Genomic DNA, 19994 nt, shown 5'->3' with positions numbered 1-19994 from the left:
ATTTATTTATTATCTTTGTCATGTACTAGAATGTAATATCCGTGAGAGAAGGACTTCTGTTTGTTCCATGTACCTGAAGTTGATGGAAAGCCCCAGAACATAACAATCACTCAGTGGATACTTTTTGTATTAATGAGTGAAGATGCTTTATTAATCACATCAGTAAACGTTTGTTACGAAATAGAGTCCTGGCAAGAGAAAATATTTAAACTGAATTGCAGATGTTTCAGAGCTGAAACAGAAAGTAGAAAAATGAGAAAGTTAGACATTTTCATGTGAGAAAACAAAGGTCAAAAAGAGATGTCAATTGACAACAGTCACACTGTTAATACAAAGTTCGAGTACCTGACACTAAAACAGACCAAAATGCCAGTGTTTGGAGCAGAAAGTTTTATTGCAGGATCATGCAAAGTTAGAGGTGGCTCATGTTCTAATATCCCTGAGCTTCCCAAAGGGTTTCATCAAAGCATTCTTAAAGGCCAGATAAGAGAGTGAGGGGTCAGAAGGCTGTGTAATCAACTCGTGCACAATTCTCTGATTGGCTGATGGTGAGGTAACAGGGTAGTATCACAGAGGTTAACATTATCATTCCTTAGACTCCAGGGGTCCTGGGGCTATGTGCTCTTGGTCATCAAGTAATTAGCATCTTCTATTTGTGGGAGAGGGAGAGGCTTTTTACATCTCTAAAAACTCAGGGAATTTGCATCAAATACTATTAACTATATAACTTCAGAGAGGAGCTAAAGCAGGGGATATGGGGAAGACCTGTTCTTGGAAAGCCCCATATGGTCCTGCTCCATTAAAATTCCCCCCTTTTCTTTGATACTCCTCAATTTTGAGAACGAGTTTTGAACAAGAAAAAGGTTCAGGTAATGAGGTTAATCATAAATTTGACAGACATACCCACAGGGTTCTGCTCAGTTACAACACTTATATTGTTAGTACATGGGCAAACTCTACAGACCTGATGTTAAATTAATCATGTGCTTTGTTTAATAGCTTACAAACCATTTCAACTTACATACTTCTAGGTTGTGCCATTTTCAAATGCCATATTCAACCACTTTTGACTTAATATTAATTCTACTTGGCTCATCCTTACAAGCTGTAGTTTTATAACTTTATTTTTGATCAATATTTCAAAAAGATTTCTTCCTAAAAAACTAAGCCATCAAATAATGAAAGCCTGCATTATATTTAACATAGTCTCTATTTTTAATAAGCAGTGCTATTCTGAAACCCACTCCAGTGTTCTTGCCTGGAGAATCCCAGGGACGGTGGAGCCTGGTTGCCCTCTATGGGGTCACACAGAGTCGGACACGACTGAAGCGACTTAGCAGCAGCAGCAGCAGCAATTCTGAAAATATGTAAATTAAATGTTTAGTAATTAAAAACAATTGCTTGAGGAATAAATCATTTCATTTTGTCACACGAGTGTACATTCCTCGGTTCTTTGTCTCGTTACAACAAAGATTTGGAGTGACGGACATTAAAGCCCCCTCGGCGTGGATAGACCGTGTGATAGCTCTCAGGTCTCAAATGGACCATGTTATAGCTCTTAGACAAATCAGTGTTACAGCTCAATGCTACAGCTCTATTTTATTTAGAAGGTAGCAGGAAAACCAATCTTCGAGGCATGAGGGCACATTGATCCAAAGACACGAAGAGAAGAGCACCCCAGTGCACAGGGGGAGAGAGAGAGAGCTAGCTTTGACTCCTCTTTTATATGTTTATCTCTCCCTGGGCCTGTCCTATGTAAATTGTTTGTTTTACCTGAGGTCCTCACTCCGGTCCTCAGACCTTCTTTTGTTCTATTTTCCTGGGCTTTTCCTTCTTTGTCTTTTTGCCACCGCCATTTTGGACTCCTTTTCCCTATTCTACCTACCTAACAATTTGGTCTGGAAATTGGATTTAGACTTCATTTTTTTCCACCAATAGAAAGTCTGAGATTCAATTTCAAAATAAAACATTTTCAAAATAATAATTTCAAATAATACAATAAGTTCAATATAATAATACCTAAAATTCTTATAATTTTGTAAGAAATTCTCAGTATTTATTATAAGTAAACATTGTGATTTAAATACATTTTTCAGTTTCAAGAACAGTTGATTTTTCAAGCCATTGAGCCAATATTATTTAGTCATGCATGAATGCTAATGAAGCCTAGAGGGAGGGTTGATCTGATATTTAGATGTATGTATTATCCAAGGAAACCATTGATTAAAACTCCATATTAGCATTATTTACTTTGTTCACTGATGCTTATATACAAAGTGTTTGATAAATTGTATAGTATTTTATTTAACAAAAGCATCTACTAAATAATACATCTTATGTTTCCTTGGCCAAATTATCAAACAGAAGCAGCATAAGCAATCTGGTCTCAGGAGATCCCCAGTGGTGGATGAGGCAGGCTTGTCAATAAGGAATAATGAACTGCAGAAGAAACAATTGATCATTTCAGCTAACTATTTGACTTAAAATATGCTCAAGGCATGGGGCTCCCTGTCAGGCGCACAAGCACTTCAAGTATTTCTTTGACTCCTTCATCAAAGCATTTATGGAGGCTTATTTTTTTAAGTAATTTTTATTGGAGTATAGTGGTTTCACAACATTGTGTTAGTTTCTGCTGTATAGATATACGTATACATATATCTCCTCTTTTATGGATTTCTTTCCCCTTTAGGTCACCTCAGAGCACGTGAGTTCCCTGTGCTATACAGTAGGTCCCCAGCAGTTATCCATTTTATACACAGTATTATTAGTGTATACAGGCCAATCTCAGTCTCCCAATTCATCCCAATCACCCTTCTTCCTTGGTAGCCATATGTCTGTTCGCTATGTCTGTGTCTTCAGTTCAGTTCAGTTCATTTCAGTCACTCAGTCATGTCCGACTCTTTGCGACCCCTTGAATTGCAGCACACCATGCCTCCCTGTCCATCACCAACTCCCGGAGTTCACTCAGACTCACGTCCATCGAGTCCGTGATGCCATCCAGCCATCTCATCCTCTGTCGTCCCCTTCTCCTCCTGCAGAGGCTTATTTAACAACAGCATTTCTGCTAGACTCCGAGACACGCGGTCCTGGAGTTGAAGACCTCAGGAAGATGGTGAGGGGATGCAGCCACCGTGGTCCACTTCCCCATCCGCCCATAACTGCACGTCTGTAGTGTGTGTTGGTGCAGGGGTGGCAACAAGAAACCAGAAGACAAGTGAGGAGTTGTGGAAACTTTGGCAAGGATAACCCTGAATGGGTCCTGTGCTACCAGAGGTGGTTTATGAAGCTGAAGGTAATGTGGGAGGTATAGATGGGAACAGTGTTGGGGGGCACCAAGTTGGGGAGCTGCCTGTTGACTATATCCTAAAGCACAGGGATCGTGTCCCTGCAGAAAGAGCAAGGACAAAACGAAAGGGAGGGCAGTGAGGGAGGAGGGGGAGCGGTGTTATCTCTGTGGCTGGCCCTGGGGAGGTATGAGAAACAGCCTTGGGGTGGGAGCCTGAATCAGGCAGTGGTTCCCCACGAGTGATCATAGAAACAGCTGCCGGGAGGGAGAATGTGTGGGGGAAGGGCTGCCCAGGAGACACAGAGCTCATACTGACGTGACCTTGACCCGGATGTGACCTCTCAGGAAGGGGAGTGGCTTCCCAGGGGAATCTTCTGTTTGTCTCCCTGAAGCTGCTTTCAGGGTGGACACACTCACTGAAGAAGGGCTGGGGGAGAGGCAACTTGGAATGAAGGGGTCATCCTGAACCTAGAGGTGATCAGGCTGAGTGAAGGAAACCAGATGGAGAAAGATGATTATCCTATGATATCACTTATATATGGAATCTAAAAGAAAAGAACAATATAAATAAAGTTATTTACAAAATAGAGATAGACTCACAGAAGCAGAAAACAAATTTATGGTTACCAGAGGAGAAGGGGGGAGGATTAATTAGGAGTTTAGGATTAACAGACACATGCTTAGTTGCTCAGTCACTTCTGACTTGAGGAACTGCAGCCTGCCAGGCTCTTCTGTCCCTACAATTTGCTGTGTATAAAATAAACAACAAGCACCTACTGTATAGCATAGGGAACTATACTCAATATCTGGTAATAATAATTTATAAGGGTAAATAATCTAGATATCTGTGTGTGTGTGTGTGTTAGTCACTCAGGCATGCCCGACTCTTTGCCCCAGGAACTGTCACCCACCAGGCCGCTCTGTCCATCAGATTTCCCAGTCTCGAATACTGGAGTGGGTTGCTATTTCTTCCTTCAGAGGATCTTCCTGATCCAGGGATTGAACCGAGGTTACCTGCCTTGCAGGCAGATTCTTTATAGTCTGAGCCACCAGGGAAGTGGTATATTCCATGTACCACATCTCCTTTATCCTTTCATCTGTCAATGGACATTTAGGTTGCTTCCATGTCCTCCTTGGCGCCCCTGGTGGCTCAGATGGTTAAAAAAGAAACCTTGCCTGAAATGTTGGAGACACAGGTTTGATCCCTGGGTTGGGAAGTTACCTGGAGAAGGGCATGGCAACCCACTCCAGTATTCTTGCCTGGAGAATTCCATGGACAGAGGAGCCTCGTGGGCTACAGCCAGACACAATTCTCTTTATATATATATCTGAATCACCTTGTTGTGTACCTGAAACTAGCACAACATTGTTAAACAACTGTATATAAAAAAAAAAATTAACCCAGTGATTTGCACCTGCTTCTGCAAGGAGACCTCAGACAACTTAACCTTGGACAAACCACATGATTGCTGAGTTCTCCCTATGGTATTTTCCATTTGGGGGAGTTTGTGAACCAAGCACTTCCGAGGCATAATAGGAGCCTCCTTGCTGCTTTTCAGGTTAATGATGCATCTTTTCTACTGTGAACGGGTGAGTCCACCTGGGGCTCGTGATCATCATAGCCTTGGAGCCCATAGCAGAACAAGTTCTTGGGAAGGATGATGAACAAACCAAATGCCCCCAAGTGTGTGGCTTTCCATCCAGTACTCTTCTTGGGGGAGAGTCTTCCCAGTCAACAACTGCACAATATTTCCTGAAACCTGCCTCCAGCTGAGAAGCAATGCAAATTCAATTAATTTAAAAATACACTGTTGGTAGGAATGTAAATTGATGCAGCTACTCTGGAGAACAATATCGAGCTTCCTTAAAAAAACTGAAAAGAGTTACCATAGGATCCAGCAATCCCACTTCTGGGTATTTATCTGGAGAAAACCATAATTCAAAAAGATGCATGCACCCCAATATTAATTGCAGCACTGTTTACAATAGCCAGGACATGTGTTAGTCACTCAGTCATGTCTGACTGTAGCCCACAAGGCTCCTCTGTCCATGGAATTCTCCAGGCAAGAATACTGGAGTGGGTTGTCATTCCCTTCTCCAGGTACCTTCCCAACCCAGGGATAAAACCTGTGTCTCCAGTATTGTAGGCAAAATTTTTTTTTTACCATCTGAGCCAACAGGGAAGCCAACGAGGACATGGAAGCAATCTAAATGTCCATTGATAGACGAAAGGATAAAGAAGATATGGTACATGGACTAATACAATGGAATGTTACTCAACCAGAACGAAAATAAATATTGCTATTTGCAGCAGCATGGATAGACTTAGACAATATTATACTAGTGAAGTAGGTCAGACAAAGAAAAATATCATATGATATTTAGCTGCACTCTAAAAAGCAACGATACAGGTGAACTTACTTGCAAGTCAGAGACAGACTCTCAGAGAACAAACTTATGGTTATCAGGGGAGAAGAGTGAGGGTGAGGGATGATTAGGAAGTTTGGGATGGAAACATACACACTGCTATATGCAACCAGAACCTACTGTATAGCACAGAGAACTCTGCTTAATGTTATGTAACAGCCTAAATGGGAAAAGAACTTGAAAAAGAATAGATATATGTATACCTAAATCACTACTGTATATCTGAAACCAACAAAACATTGTTATTCCACTATACTCCCATATAAAATAAAATGTTTTTGAAAATTTTAGAATCTTATGGCACCCAAGCAAGAGATGCAGGCAAGAGTATGAGGCAAGAAAAGCCAAAGGGAAATAACATATTAGCATCATTGGCATCACACACTCTCTCCAATCCCCTTAAGGGTTGTTTACCATTTTAATATCAGCATTGACCAATTCAGTAGAAGTTTCCTTGCAGAACTAGTGATTTCAGGTCTGTTACAAGCCTGTGGATTTTGTTTTCACCAGCCCTGGGTGGGAATGTGGTTCTTCCTGGGAGGCTGGCAGTCAGCATCCTTATAGCCCTAAACATGAGGTGTTTCTCTTTCCTGATTTCTCTTTGGCTTTTATTGATACTTGAAGGTGAAATGTTATTTAGAACATTACGTACAGTATGATCTCGTGTCTTTACAAACATAGACAACAGTGACCCATAAATGCACAGACTATCTGGGGACCTCTGCTAACTGATTCCCTCCACAACCAGGAGTGGGCTGCTTTGGGAGGGACTTCGATTTTTTATTTTATATATTTTATTTTTTAATGCATGAATTACTTTCACAATTAAAAAGTATGTTATGCAGTAAAGCTAAAAGCATGACCAAATATTTAAAAATGAATAAATTAAGTTTTAAAATACAAAAATCTGGTTTGAATATTTTTTTCATTTGGATTTCAGAAAGTTACAAAGTTCTCTTCTGAGTGTTTTAGGACATAACTGTCGGGTTCCCAGGAGCACATCCAGGTCAGAGTTCTGTTTCCAGGTTGGGGATTTCCTGAGTTAAATTGTTAAATGTAAGAATTAAAGAAGATTGCTTTTTATTTTTTTACTTTATATTACTTTACAATACTGTATTGGTTTTGCCATACATCAACATGAATCCACCACGGGTGTACACGTGTTCCTAATCCTGAACCCCTTCCCACCTCCCTCCCCATACCATCCCTCTGGGTCATTCCAGTGCACCAGCCCCAAGCAGCCTGTATCCTGCATCAAACATAGACTGGTGATTCATTTCTTCTATGATATTATACATGTTTCAGTGCCATTATCCCAAATCATCCCACCCTCTCCCTCTCCAACAGAGTCCAAAAGACTGTTCTATACATCTGTGTCTCTTTGCTGTCTTGCATACAGGGTTATTGTTCAATCCAGTTCAGTTCAGTCGCTCAGTCGTGTCTGGCTCTTTACAACCCCATGAATCACAGCACATCAGGCCTCCCTGTCCATCATCAACTCCCGGAGTTCACTCAGACTCGCGTTCATCGTGTCAGTGATGCCATTCAGCCATCTCATCCTCGGTCATCCCCTTCTTCTCCTGCCCCCAATCCCTCCCAGCATCACACTCTTTTCCAAAGAGTCAACTCTTCGCATGAGGTGGCCAAAGTACTGGAGTTTCAGCTTTAGCATCATTCCTTCCAAAGAAATCCCAGGGTTGATCTCCTTCAGAATGGACTGGTTAGATCTCCTTGCAGTCCAAGGGACTCTCAAGAGTCTTCTCCAACACCACAGTTCAAAAGCATCAATTCTTCGGCACTCAGCCTTCTTCACAGTCCAACTCTCACATCCATATATGACCACAGGAAAAACCATAGCCTTGACTAGACGGACCTTAGTTGGCAAAGTAATGTCTCTGCTTTTAAATATGCTGTCTAGGTTGGTCATAACTTTTCTTCCAAGGAGTAAGCGTCTTTTAATTTCATGGCTGCAGTCACTATCTGCAGTGATGTTGGGGACCCAAAAATAAAGTCTGACACTGTTTCCACTGTTTCCCCATCTATTTCCCATGAAGTGATGGGACCTGATGCCATGATCTTCGTTTTCTGAATGTTGAGCTTTAAGCCAAGTTTTTCACTCTCCTCTTTCACTTTCATCAAGAGGCTGTTTAGTTCCTCTTCACTTTCTGCCATAAAGGTGGTGTCATCTGCATATCTGAGGTTATTGATATTTCTCCCGGCAATCTTGATTCCAGCTTGTGTTTCTTCCAGCCCAGCGTTTCTCATGATGTACTCTGCATAGAAGTTAAATAAGCAGGGTGATAATATACAGCCTTGACGTACTCCTTTTCCTATTTGGAACCAGTCTGTTGTTCCATGTCCAATTCTAACTGTTGCTTCCTGGCCTGCATACAGATTTCTCAAGAGGCAGGTTAGGTGGTCTGTATTGGTGTTTTTCTTTCTGGCTTACTTCACTCTGTATAATCGGCTCCAGTTTCATCCACCTCATTAGAACTGATTCAAATGTATTCTTTTTAATGGCTGAGTAATACTCCATTGTGTATATGTACCATGGCTTTCTTATCCATTCATCTGCTGATGGACATCTAGGTTGCTTCCATGTTTTGGCTATTATAAACAGTGCTGCAATGAACATTGGGGTACACGTGTCTCTTTCAACTCCTGCAGCTCAATTCCAGAAAAATAAGTGACCCAATAAAAAAATGAACCAAGTAAAGACAATCTCTTTAACAGGTGGTGCTGGGAAAACTGGTCAACCACTTGGAAAAGAATGAAACTAGATCACTTTCTAACACCATACACAAAAATAAACTCAAAATGGATTAAAGATCTAAATGTAAGACCAGAAACTATAAAACTCCTAGAGGAGAATATAGGCAAAACACTCTCCGACATAAATCACAGCAGGATCCTCTATGATCCACCTCCCAGAATACTAGAAATAAAAGCAAAAATAAACAAATGGGATCTAATTAAAATTAAAAGCTTCTGCACAACAAAGGAAACTATAAGCAAGGTGAAAAGACAGCCTTCTGAATGGGAGAAAATAATAGCAAATGAAGCAACTGACAAACAACTAATCTCAAAAATATACAAGCAACATATGCAGCTCAATTCCAGAAAAATAAACGACCCAATCAAAAAATGGGCCAAAGAACTAAATAGACATTTCTCCAAAGAAGACATATGGACGGCTAACAAACACATGAAAAGATGCTCAACATCACTCATTATTAGAGAAATGCAAATCAAAACCACAATGAGGTACCACTTCACACCAGTCAGAATGTCTGCGATCCAAAAATCTGCAAGCAATAAATGCTGGAGAGGGTGTGGAGAAAAGGGAAGCCTCCTACACTGTTGGTGGGAATGCAAACTAGTATAGCCACTATGGAGAACAGTGTGGAGATTCCTTAAAAAACTGGAAATAGAACTGCCTTATGACCCAGCAATCCCATTGCTGGGCCTACACACCAAGGAAGCCAGAATTGAAAGAAAATTCCTTAATCCTTTACGCAAACAGCGTTTGCCCATCTTTGTCTTTGCCATGACTATTACCTCAAGGTGTTTATAAGAGGCAAACACTGGCTATTTACCCTGTTTCTGTTGTTGCTTCCATTTCAGAGGGCAAACAGGAGGCTGACTGTAAATGCCTCAACTGGAGCCCACCTATCTTTTGTCTCAGGAAATGCAAACAGGAGGCTAGTAGTAAATGCCTAACCTGAAGCCCATTTATCTCCTATATCAGTACTAAAAGTAAGAATTGATGGACTATGTCAAAGTCCTATTTTCTCCCCAGAACAAAGGTACAAATATTGTATGTTCATCTCACTAATAAACAGTTTAAAGGAAAAGGGTTAGTTTTTCTCAGTCTGATATACTTCCTTAATTCAGCCCTCTGTCTTCATCCCAGGATTTGCCCATTTCTTGCATAATTTTTAGTTCAAACAAGCATTTTATTCTTGAAGATGACTAATGTCATGGCGCTGCCGATGGAACGGATCTGTTGGACACGGGAATCCACCTCCCACAGCTGGGACACTGATGCTGTGCTCAAGCTCATGGGCCAGCCACTTTGGGCAGCAGTTTTACTTGACACTCGAGACCAGGCATTGCTGCAAAGGCCTTAGAAACATCCAATCCTTGACTCAACCAGGCAACTCATTTTTACAGAAGAGGAAATGCTGTTTAAGCAACTGATTCAATGGACATGAGTTTGAGCAAACTCCGGGAGATAGTGAAGGACATGGAAGCCTGGTGTGCTGCAGTCCATGGGGTCACAAAGAATCAGACATGACCAAGAAACAACAACAACATCCAAGGTTTCCAGCTAATAAAAACAGATGGAAGTGACATTCCAAATCCCAAGACCTGCTGTGGAGACCATACTTTTATTAAAATCTTTATAGCTTTCTGAATTCTCTTCCCGCTGTAGACTAAAAAACAAAACAAAACTAGTCACAACCTACCAGTTGAGAGTTATGCTTTATTTGGTGGGAGTTTTTAGGACTTCAAGTCTGGGAGACAGCATCTCAAGTACCTTGAGAGAACTGCTCCAAGGAGGTGGATGGGAGAAGAGCCAGGTTATATAGAAGTTTGCAACAAGGGGCAGATAGTCTGAACATCAAAAGATTGTTGTTGTTGTTGTTGTTTTAACTTTTGCCATACTAGTTTATTTATTTACTTTTTCTATTTATTTTAATTGGAGGCTAATTATTTTACAATACTGAGGTGGGTTTTGCCATACATTCACATGAATCAGTCATGAGTGTACATGTGTTCTCCATCCTGAACCCTCCTCCCACCGCCCTCCCCATCCCATCCCTCATGGTCATCCAAGTGCACCAGCCCCAGACACCTCAAGTAAAGGACTTTTTTAAAAGATGGCTTTTTTTAAAATTTAAAAGACTAAGATCATGGCATCCTGTCCCATAATTTCATGGCAAATAGATGGGAAAAAATGGAAACGGTGATAGACTTTATTTTCTTGGGCTCCAAAATCACTGCAGATGGTGACAGCAGCCATGAAATTAAAAGATCCTTGCTCCTTGGAAGAAAAGCTATGACAAATCTAGACAGCATAGTAAAAAGCAGAGACATCACTTTGCAGACAAAGGTCCATCTGGTCAAAGCTATAGTTTTTCCAGTAACCATATATGGATGTGAGAGTTGGACCATAAAGAAAGCTAAGTGCCGAAGAACTGATGCATTTGAACTGTGGTGTTGGAGAAGACTCTTGAGAGTCCCTTGGACAGCAAGGAGATCCAACCAGTCCATCCTAAAGGAAATTAGTCCTGAATATTCATTGGAAGGGCTGATGCTGAAGCTAAAGCTCCACTTCTTTGGCCACCTGATATGAAGAAGTGACTCATCTGAGAAGACTCTGACTCTGGGAAAGATTGATGGCAGGAGGAGAAGGGGACAACAGAGGATGAGATGGTTGGATGGCATCACCGACTCGATGGGCATGAGTTTGAGCAAGCTCCAGGAGATGGTGAGGGACAGGGAGGCCTGGCGTGCTGCGGTTCATGGGGTTGCAAAGAGTCAGACACGACTGAATGACTGAACTATGTGTAGGAAGATGTAAGAGTCTGGGCCACTGACATCATTCCTTTCCTTTGCCTCTCAGCTATCTGGGGTCAGCATCTTGTGATATGATTTTTCACATCCTTACTTCCTTACTCACCATAGGGAATGGTAGCAGCCAGATAGCTGCTGGATGGAAAGATTGCTTTCCTTGGGCACCCTCGGGGCTCAGAAATTCACGTTTGGAGTTCTGGAATCACTGATGGCTGTGACATCCTGTTTATTGATGTGACAGGAAATACTCTATTTCTCACCACCTTGTATATATGTACATCAAAAATGCAAAATTAATAAAATAGAGCCACCGACTACACACTTGTATGACATGCAGTGGGAAAGCTTCTTGGAGATTTGAGCAATCGAGATCCATGACACGTGGTGCAAGGATGCCTGGTTAAGCTGTCACTGCCAATAGCTTGGAAATTGTTGGCTGAAATTGCAGCTGCAGCAGAAGAGGTTGTATAATAGGAGAGTTTTGCTGTGTGTTGGTTGCTGTAAGTGGGATTTATTTGTCAAGGTATTGGAAAAAGAAGGTGGTGGGGGAGAGATAGAATGAGAGGGAGAAAGAGAGATAAGAGTTCAAGCATAGAGAGAGAGAGAGAGAGGCAGAGAGAGAAGCCTTAGAAAAGAACACTTGCTTTACAAGCAGAAAAAAAAAAAAAAACAAAAAAAAAAAAAAACAGAACAAGGGAATCTAAAAATTGGTAGCTTTAGATGGTAGGATAAACCAGTTCTGGGTACCTCCAATATTAAGTTGTGAATCTGAGAAAAAAAACTTGAACGATAGATACTCAAGAAAACCTCTGCAGGTTACAAGGAACCCAGACAAAACCCCACTAAAGGATTGTTAACAAACTACCCACCCCTTGCCCCAGACTGCTCTAGCCCGTAGGTTCAGAGGAAGCATCTGGCAGTAAGAAATCAAAGGAAGACAGCAAATATGAGAACTATCTGGAAAAGACTGTGAACTATGGCTATTGACAGAACTGCCTGGCAAATACTGAACACCAGGCCTCCCCGTCACTCACCATCTCCCGGAGTTTGCCCAAGTTCATATCTATTGCATCAGTGATGCCATCCAACCATCTCCTCCCCTGATGCCCTTTCCTCCTTCTGCCATCAATCTTTCCCAGCGAGAGGAACTTTTCCAATAAGCCAGCTGTTTGCATCAGGTGACCAAAATACTGGAACTTCAGCTTCAGCATCAGTCCTTCGAATGAGTATTCATAATTGTTTTAAGATTTACTGGTTTGTTCTCCTCACTGTCCAAGGGATTCTCATTTTTTTAGTGGTCTATAAAATATGATGATTCTTATAACAGATGACAGGTCACTATTATCTAAGAGAATTGTGCAGAAAGCAAAGCAAAACAAGAGAAAAGTAAAAAAGAACAAGCATGGCACTAGAATGTTAGTAAATATGCCTTTCACTGTGTTGACTGGGCTGCCCAGCTGTGCATCCTCTGCCAGCCGCATCTGAGGGGCCTGAGAGAGGGTGGGAAAGGCAGAACCTCCCAGGACAGGAAGGAGCCCCAGGAAGCTGCCCTGGGGCCTTTGCATGTGCTGGAGCAGCCGCATGGGCTAGGCTGCATCGCCTGTGACATCAAACTACTCTCAGAGAACTTACGTGGGGCTGTGTGTGGGTGAGCTGGACCTCTTGTAAGTCAGCAAGCAATTCTTGTCACTTGTATCACTATAAGACCACTGTGTGTTTTAAATCCAAGCACAATCTTTTTCTTCCTTAATTCAAACTGGGATACTTGAACCCAGTCACATCAATTGTCAACCCAGTTGACGACTAGGGCCAAGAGAAGTCAGCAAACTTGGTTACAGTGCATTGGCATCCTAAGGGAAAATCTGGATTTGCAGGCAACATCTCCTGGTCCCAGGGAGCCCTTTTCCTGGAGGCCATTAAATATAAATATGGTCCATAAACTCCAGCTTATTTTGCATTTCACCTGAGCAAGCCAGAATCATCAGGTGCTTTCTCTGCTGAGTAACACTGGGCATGGAGGCAGGTGCATGGTAAATTGGCAGATGTTTATTCTGAAGAATAAAAGCCATAGAGGAAAGTCCAGTTGATACCTTTGTGGGTTTTCCTCTTATTTTTTGAGGGGTTATTCAAAATATAGAAAGTGTATTATTGCATGTTTTAAAGGAAGCTGGACTAGTTTGCATGGAAGTTTCAGTAAATAGAAATAATTTTCTTGTACATTCTCTCCCTTCTTCCCCTACACAAAAATTATAGCACAGTCATTCACTCAGAACAGGGAAATTTCAAAATAAATTTCAGGATACAGGATCGTTTGCACTGCATGTGAATTATCTATTTTTAGCCTCAGCATAAGATTTATTTTTAAAGCCTGAAATCAGCTGAGGTAGCCTTATTTATGGCATGACCCAACTGGGAGATGAAGTTGGCTGTGATCATGGGCCCAAATACATAAATTCTAACTTAGTTTATTTAATGCAAGGGATGCTTGATGACCAACAGTAACATTTGTTTGAAGTTTTCAGAACTCAGAGAGGATTTTCCGTTTTTGGTTGTTTTTAGACTTGAAGTATACTTATATTACCTTCCAAAAGATTGGAAATGTCTCTTTTAAATTCAGTAACTAAATTCCATTTAAGATGATTTTGGGTCTTGACATGATTACTGACAGGAGATTAGAAATCATCCTGGAAACATCATCCAATTCCCCTTTCACATGGTGCCAAGAGTCATCCTCACTGACTTTCACAAGTGTTTTGTGAACTCAGATTAATTTCATCAGAATATCTGCTTACAGAGTTGTTAACACGAATTTATTTCTTCTCAAGATGATGTATTAGCTAATCTAAATGTTGATATAGAACCAACTGAATTCTCAACAGAGTGATAGTCTGTACTCTTATTTTATTTTACTTCATTTCATTAATTCTTATTTACAGGGGAGATTGGACACTTCCCCAGCTATAAGGATTCTAAATTAGTCATTGAACATGAGCATCATCTCAAGTTTCAGGTCAATGTCATCCTAAATCAGTCCAGACTAAAGCTCACTCAAACTATACAACATTTCTCATAACTGGTTTTTATCTTCTTTGCTTATGAAAGCATCTTTTAAAAATGTATGAGCGAGAAGTGAAGTGAGCAGAGCAAGAATCTAAAGACATCAAGGAAGAGAGCAAAAGAGATGAATTAACCAAAACCATGAGTTCATCCTTTTTTCCTCTATAGTTTTGGTTAGTTTGTAAGAGTTGAACATCTTTATGATTTAGAGTGATAGGAAAATGCTCCAGTCTATCTCAAAAGATGGTTTCTAGTTAATCTTCAATTTTATAAACAACATATAGCTTTAAAATATTATTTTTAGCCCTTTTTCTTTGGCCTCATATCCCTTACTTGTATTTCTTTCCCCAGCTTGAGTATGGCTTAAATTCATTATTTTGTTTCTATAATTGGGAAGATGTTGGATTTCATATAATTTATGTGTAAATAAATCACTACTCCACCATTTTCCAGGTGAATGAAATGAGAACAATACTGCCTATCTCATGAAACTAGCTGAAAGAGTTACTGGTATAATGTAAAGAGATTCCCAGCACACAGAATGTCTGGTAGACAGCTGTCTTTCACAAGAAATGTGTTGAAATAGTAAATCTCTTCATGAAATCATTGAAGATTTATGTATACCAAGGATACACACCCAGATCACATAATTAAGTGATAGAGAAAGGATTTGAACCCAGGCTCTCTGGTGTTGTCCCAACCACATTTATGGGCCCAAAGATGTCAAGCCAAAACAATAATAAAACTTATATAGTCATACAATCACATGTTAAATATGATATTCTCTAACCCTGTACTCTAGAATTAAAATTTTCTAAGACAGTGAAATTTAAATGATCTCACCAAAATAACAACAACAACAAAAAAAAACTATGTGAGTGATGGAGGTCTTAAGTGGGTAGATGGGCGGAATCCTTTCACAATGTATAAGATCAAGTCATCACAATGTGTATGTTCATGTCTTGCAATTGTATTTGCCAACTACACCTCAAAAGCTAAAAGAGAAGACCCTTAAAAACAATAAAAGCATCCAAATGTTTCCCCTCATATCTGATAATATTCTACCCTGTTGCCCTGGCTTACACAGCTCTTCATGCCTCCCTAGCCACCGCCCCAGCTTCACCCCCAGCAGAGCCACATTCATGGCCTAATCACTGACAGGCCAGCCATGCAGGCTTCCGTGTGTATGCGCATGTAATTCCATTTTACCAAGGTAAGGGCTTCATGCCAGCAAGCGCTCCTAGTCTGGCACCCTCTTTCCAATGACATTCACAAGGCAGGTTTCTTCCCACTATTCAGAACTCAGAGACAACTTTACGGGTAGACAGTTCCAACCAACTGTCCAACATTTCCTTCACTTCACAGAATTCTCTTCTTATCACAAAGCATCATCTTTTAGCTTTCTAATCAATGTATGAAGAGTATTACTGATGTATTGATTCATTTACTTCCTCTCCATCTGGCTCTCGAGGGTGCATATTCTTAGGGAGCATGTTTTCTCATTCAACACTATTTTTTTTCAGTTCTGGGTTCAGACGAATGTCTGATGCAGAAAAACGACTCCAAAAATGTGCTGAATTTAGACTGTGAGGCAGTTGTTTTCACAGCATTTGTGTGCGTGTGTGTGCTTCTGGGCTGTGCTTAGTCGTGTTCTGCTATTTGCAGCACTGTGGACAGTAAGTAGCTTCCCGGGCTCCTCTGCCCATGTAATTCTCCAGGCAAGAATACTGGAATGGGTTATTGTTTCCTACTCCAGGGGACCTTCCCAACCCAGGGACTGAACCCATGTCTCTTGCGTCTCCTGCCTTGGTGGGCAGATTCTTTACCACTAGTGCTACCTGGGAAGCTCATATACATCAAACATCCAAGTAATATTAACAGCATACATCAAAGTAATTTGGTAAAATGCACCTTTGCATGTTAAATCTACCTTCACATGTTGCTTGTTAGTACATTAAAATAAAAATAATTTTTATAATTAGTTTGATCACAAACACATGTGCATGTGAGTTCAGTTCAGTCACTCAGTCGTGTCCAACTCTTTGTGACCCCATGAATTGCAGCACGCCAGGCCTCCCTGTCCATCACCAACTCCCGGAGTTCACTCAGACTCATGTCCATCGAGTCAGTGATGCCATCCAGCCATCTCATTCTCTGTCATCCCCTTCTCCTCCTGCCCCCAATCCCTCCCAGCATCACACTCTTTTCCAATGAGTCAACTCTTTGCATGAGGTGGCCAAAGTACTAGAGTTTCAGCTTTAGCATCATTCTTTCCAAAGAAAGCCCAGGGCTGATCTCCTTCAGAATGGACTGGTTGGATTTCCTTGCAGTCCAAGGGACTCTCAAGAGTCTTCTCCAACACCACAGTTCAAAAGCATCAGTCCTCCGGCGCTCAGCCTGCTTCACAGTCCAACTCTCACATCCATACGTAACCACTGGAAAAATCATAGCCTTGACTAGACGGACCTTAGTCGGCAAAGTAATGTCTCTGCTTTTGAATAGGCTATCTAGATTGGTCATAACTTTTCTTCCAAGGAGTAAGCGTCTTTTAATTTCATGGCTGCAACCACCATCTGCAGTGATTTTGGAGCCCCCAAAATAAAGTCTGATACTGTTTCCACTGTTTCCCCATCTATTTCCCATGAAATGATGGGACCAGATGCCATGATCCTCGTTTCCTGAATGTTGAGCTTTAAGCCAACTTTTCCACTCTTCTCTTTCACTTTCATCAGGAGGCTTTTTAGTTTCTCTTCACTTTCTGCCATAAGGATGGTATCATCTGCATATCTGAGGTTATTGATATTTCTCCTGGCAATCTTGATTCCAGCTTGTGATTCTTCCAGTCCAGCATTTCTCATGATGTACTCTGCATATAAGTTAAATAAGCCAGGTGACAATATACAACCTTGACATACTCCTTTTCCTATTTGGAACCAGTCTGTTGTTCCATGTCCAGTTCTAACTGTTGCTTCCTGACCTGAATACAGATTTCTCAAGAGGCAGGTCAGGTGGTCTGGTATTCCCATCTCTTTCAGAATTTTCCACAGTTTATTGTGATCCACACAGTCAAAGGCTTTGGTATAGTCAATAAGGCAGAAATAGATGTTTTTCTGGAAGTCTCTTGCTTTATCCATGATCCAGCGGATGTTGGCAATTTGATCTCTGATTCCTCTGCCTTTTCTAAAACCAGCTTGAACATCTGGAAGTTCACGGTTCACATATTGTTGAAGCCTGGCTTGGAGAATTTTGAGCATTACTTTACTAGTGTGTGAGATGAGTGCAATTGTGTGGTAGTTTGAGAATTCTTTGGCATTGCCTTTCTTTGGGATTGGAATGAAAACTGACCTTTTCCAGTCCTGTGGCCACTGCTGAGTTTTCCAAAGTTGCTGGCATATTGAGTGCAGCACTTTCACAACATTATCTTCCAGGATTTGAAATAGCTCCACTGGAATTCCATCACCTCTACTAGCTTTGTTCATAGTGATGCTTTCTAAGGCCCACTTGACTTCACATTCCAGGATGTCTGGCTCTAGATGAGTGATCACACCATCGTGATTATCTGGGTCATGAAGATCATTTTTGTACAGTTCTTTTGTGTATTCTTGCCACCTCTTCTTAATACCTTCTGCTTCTGTTAGGTCCATACCATTTCTATCCTTTATCAAGCCCTTCTTTGCCTGAAATGTTCCCTTGGTATCTCTAATTTTTTGAAGAGATCTCTAGTCTTTCCCATTCTGTTGTTTTCCTCTATTTCTTTGCATTGATCGCTGAAGAAGGCTTTCTTGTCTCTTCTTGCTATTCTTTGGAACTCTGCATTCAGATGGTTATATCTTTCCTTTTCTCCTTTGCCTTTCACCTCTCTTCTTTCACAGCTATTTGTAAGGCCTCCCCAGACAGACATTTTGCTTTTTGCATTTCTTTTCTATGGGGATGGTCTTGATCCCTGTCTCCTGTACAATGTCACGAACCTCATTCCATAGTTCATCAGGCACTCTATCTATCAGATCTAGGCCCTCAAATCTATTCTTCACTTCCACTGTATAATCATAAGTGATTTGATTTAGGTCATACCTGAATGGTCTAGCAGTTTTCCCTACTTTCTTCAATGTAAGTCTGAATTTGGTAACAAGGAGTTCATAATCTGAGCCACAGTCAGCTCCTGGTCTTGTTTTTGTTGACTGTATAGAGCTTCTCCATCTTTGGCTGCAAAGAATATAATCATTCTGATTTCAGTGTTGACCATCTGGTGATGTCCATGTGTAGAGTCTTCTCTTGTGTTGTTGGAAGAGGGTGTTTGCTATGACCAGTGCATTTTCTTGGCAAACTCTATTAGTCTTTGCCCTGCTTCATTCCACATTCCAAGGCCAAATTTACCTGTTACTCCAGGTGTTTCCTGACTTCTTACTTTTGCATTCCGGTCCCCTATAATGAAGAGGACATCTTTTTTGGGTGTTAGTTCTACAAGGTCTTGTAGGTCTTCATAGAACCGTTCATCTTCAGTTTCTTCAGCATTACTGGTTGTGTCATAGACTTGGATAAATGTGATATTGAATGGTTTTCCTTGGAAATGAACAGAGGTCATTCTGTCGTTGTTGAGATTGCATTCAAGTCCTGCATTTCAGACTCTTTTGTTGACCATGATGGCTACTCCATTCCTTCTGAGGGATTCCTGCCCACAACAGTAGATATAATGGTCATCTGAGTTAAATTCACCCATTCCAGTCCATTTTAGTTCACTGATTCCTAGAATATCGACGTTCAGTCTTGCCATCTCTTGTTTGACCACTTCTAATTTGCCTTGATTCATCGACCTGACATTCCAAGTTCCTATGCAATATTGCTCTTTAGAGCATCGGGCTTTGTTTCTATCACCAGTCACATCCACAACTGGGTATTGTTTTTGCTTTGGCTCCATCCCTTCATTATTTCTGGAGTTATTTCTCCACTGATCTCCAGTAGCATATTGGGCACCTACTGACCTGGGGAGTTCCTCATTCAGTATCCTATTATTTTGCCTTTTCGTACTGTTCATGGGTTTCTCAAGGCAAGAATACTGAAGTGGCTTGCCATTTCCTTCTCCAGTGGACCACATTCTGTCAGACCTCTCCACCATGACCCGCCCATCTTTGGTTGCCCCACGGGCTCTTACCCCACGCCCAAGGTATGAGAAATCCAAGTAAGATGGTAGGTGTTGCAAGAGGGCATCAGATGGCAGATACACTGAAACCATACTCACAGAAAACTAGTCAATCTAATCACACTAGGACCACAGCTCTGTCTAACTCAATGTACATGTGAAACGTATTAAAAATCTATAACAGTACAGCATTGTGGTGGTGGTTTAAAACGCTTTAAGATCCTTTATTATTCCCATCAAAATGGAAACACAAAATTAAGCAGTAGTCATAGGAAACTCACAGACCTTGGAAAGGTATCGATTGGATTTCAGGGTTTTTAAACCTATGGGGCAAGTGTTAAAGAAGTTACCTCAGGATGCATGGGTTCTAGTGTCTTTCTGAGTTCAGGAGTTTGAGACTGATGGTGAACCTGGGAAGGCTCAGTTCCTTGGGAGGCCTGAACCAAGGATCAAGCTATTTTCTTCTTCAGGATCTTAATGAAATCATCTGAGTGCAAAGTCATTCTT

The sequence above is a fragment of the Ovis aries genome, chromosome 4, assembly GCF_016772045.2.
Source record: "Ovis aries strain OAR_USU_Benz2616 breed Rambouillet chromosome 4, ARS-UI_Ramb_v3.0, whole genome shotgun sequence".
Lineage (NCBI taxonomy): Eukaryota > Metazoa > Chordata > Mammalia > Artiodactyla > Bovidae > Ovis > Ovis aries.
This window is presented reverse-complemented; position numbering follows the sequence as displayed.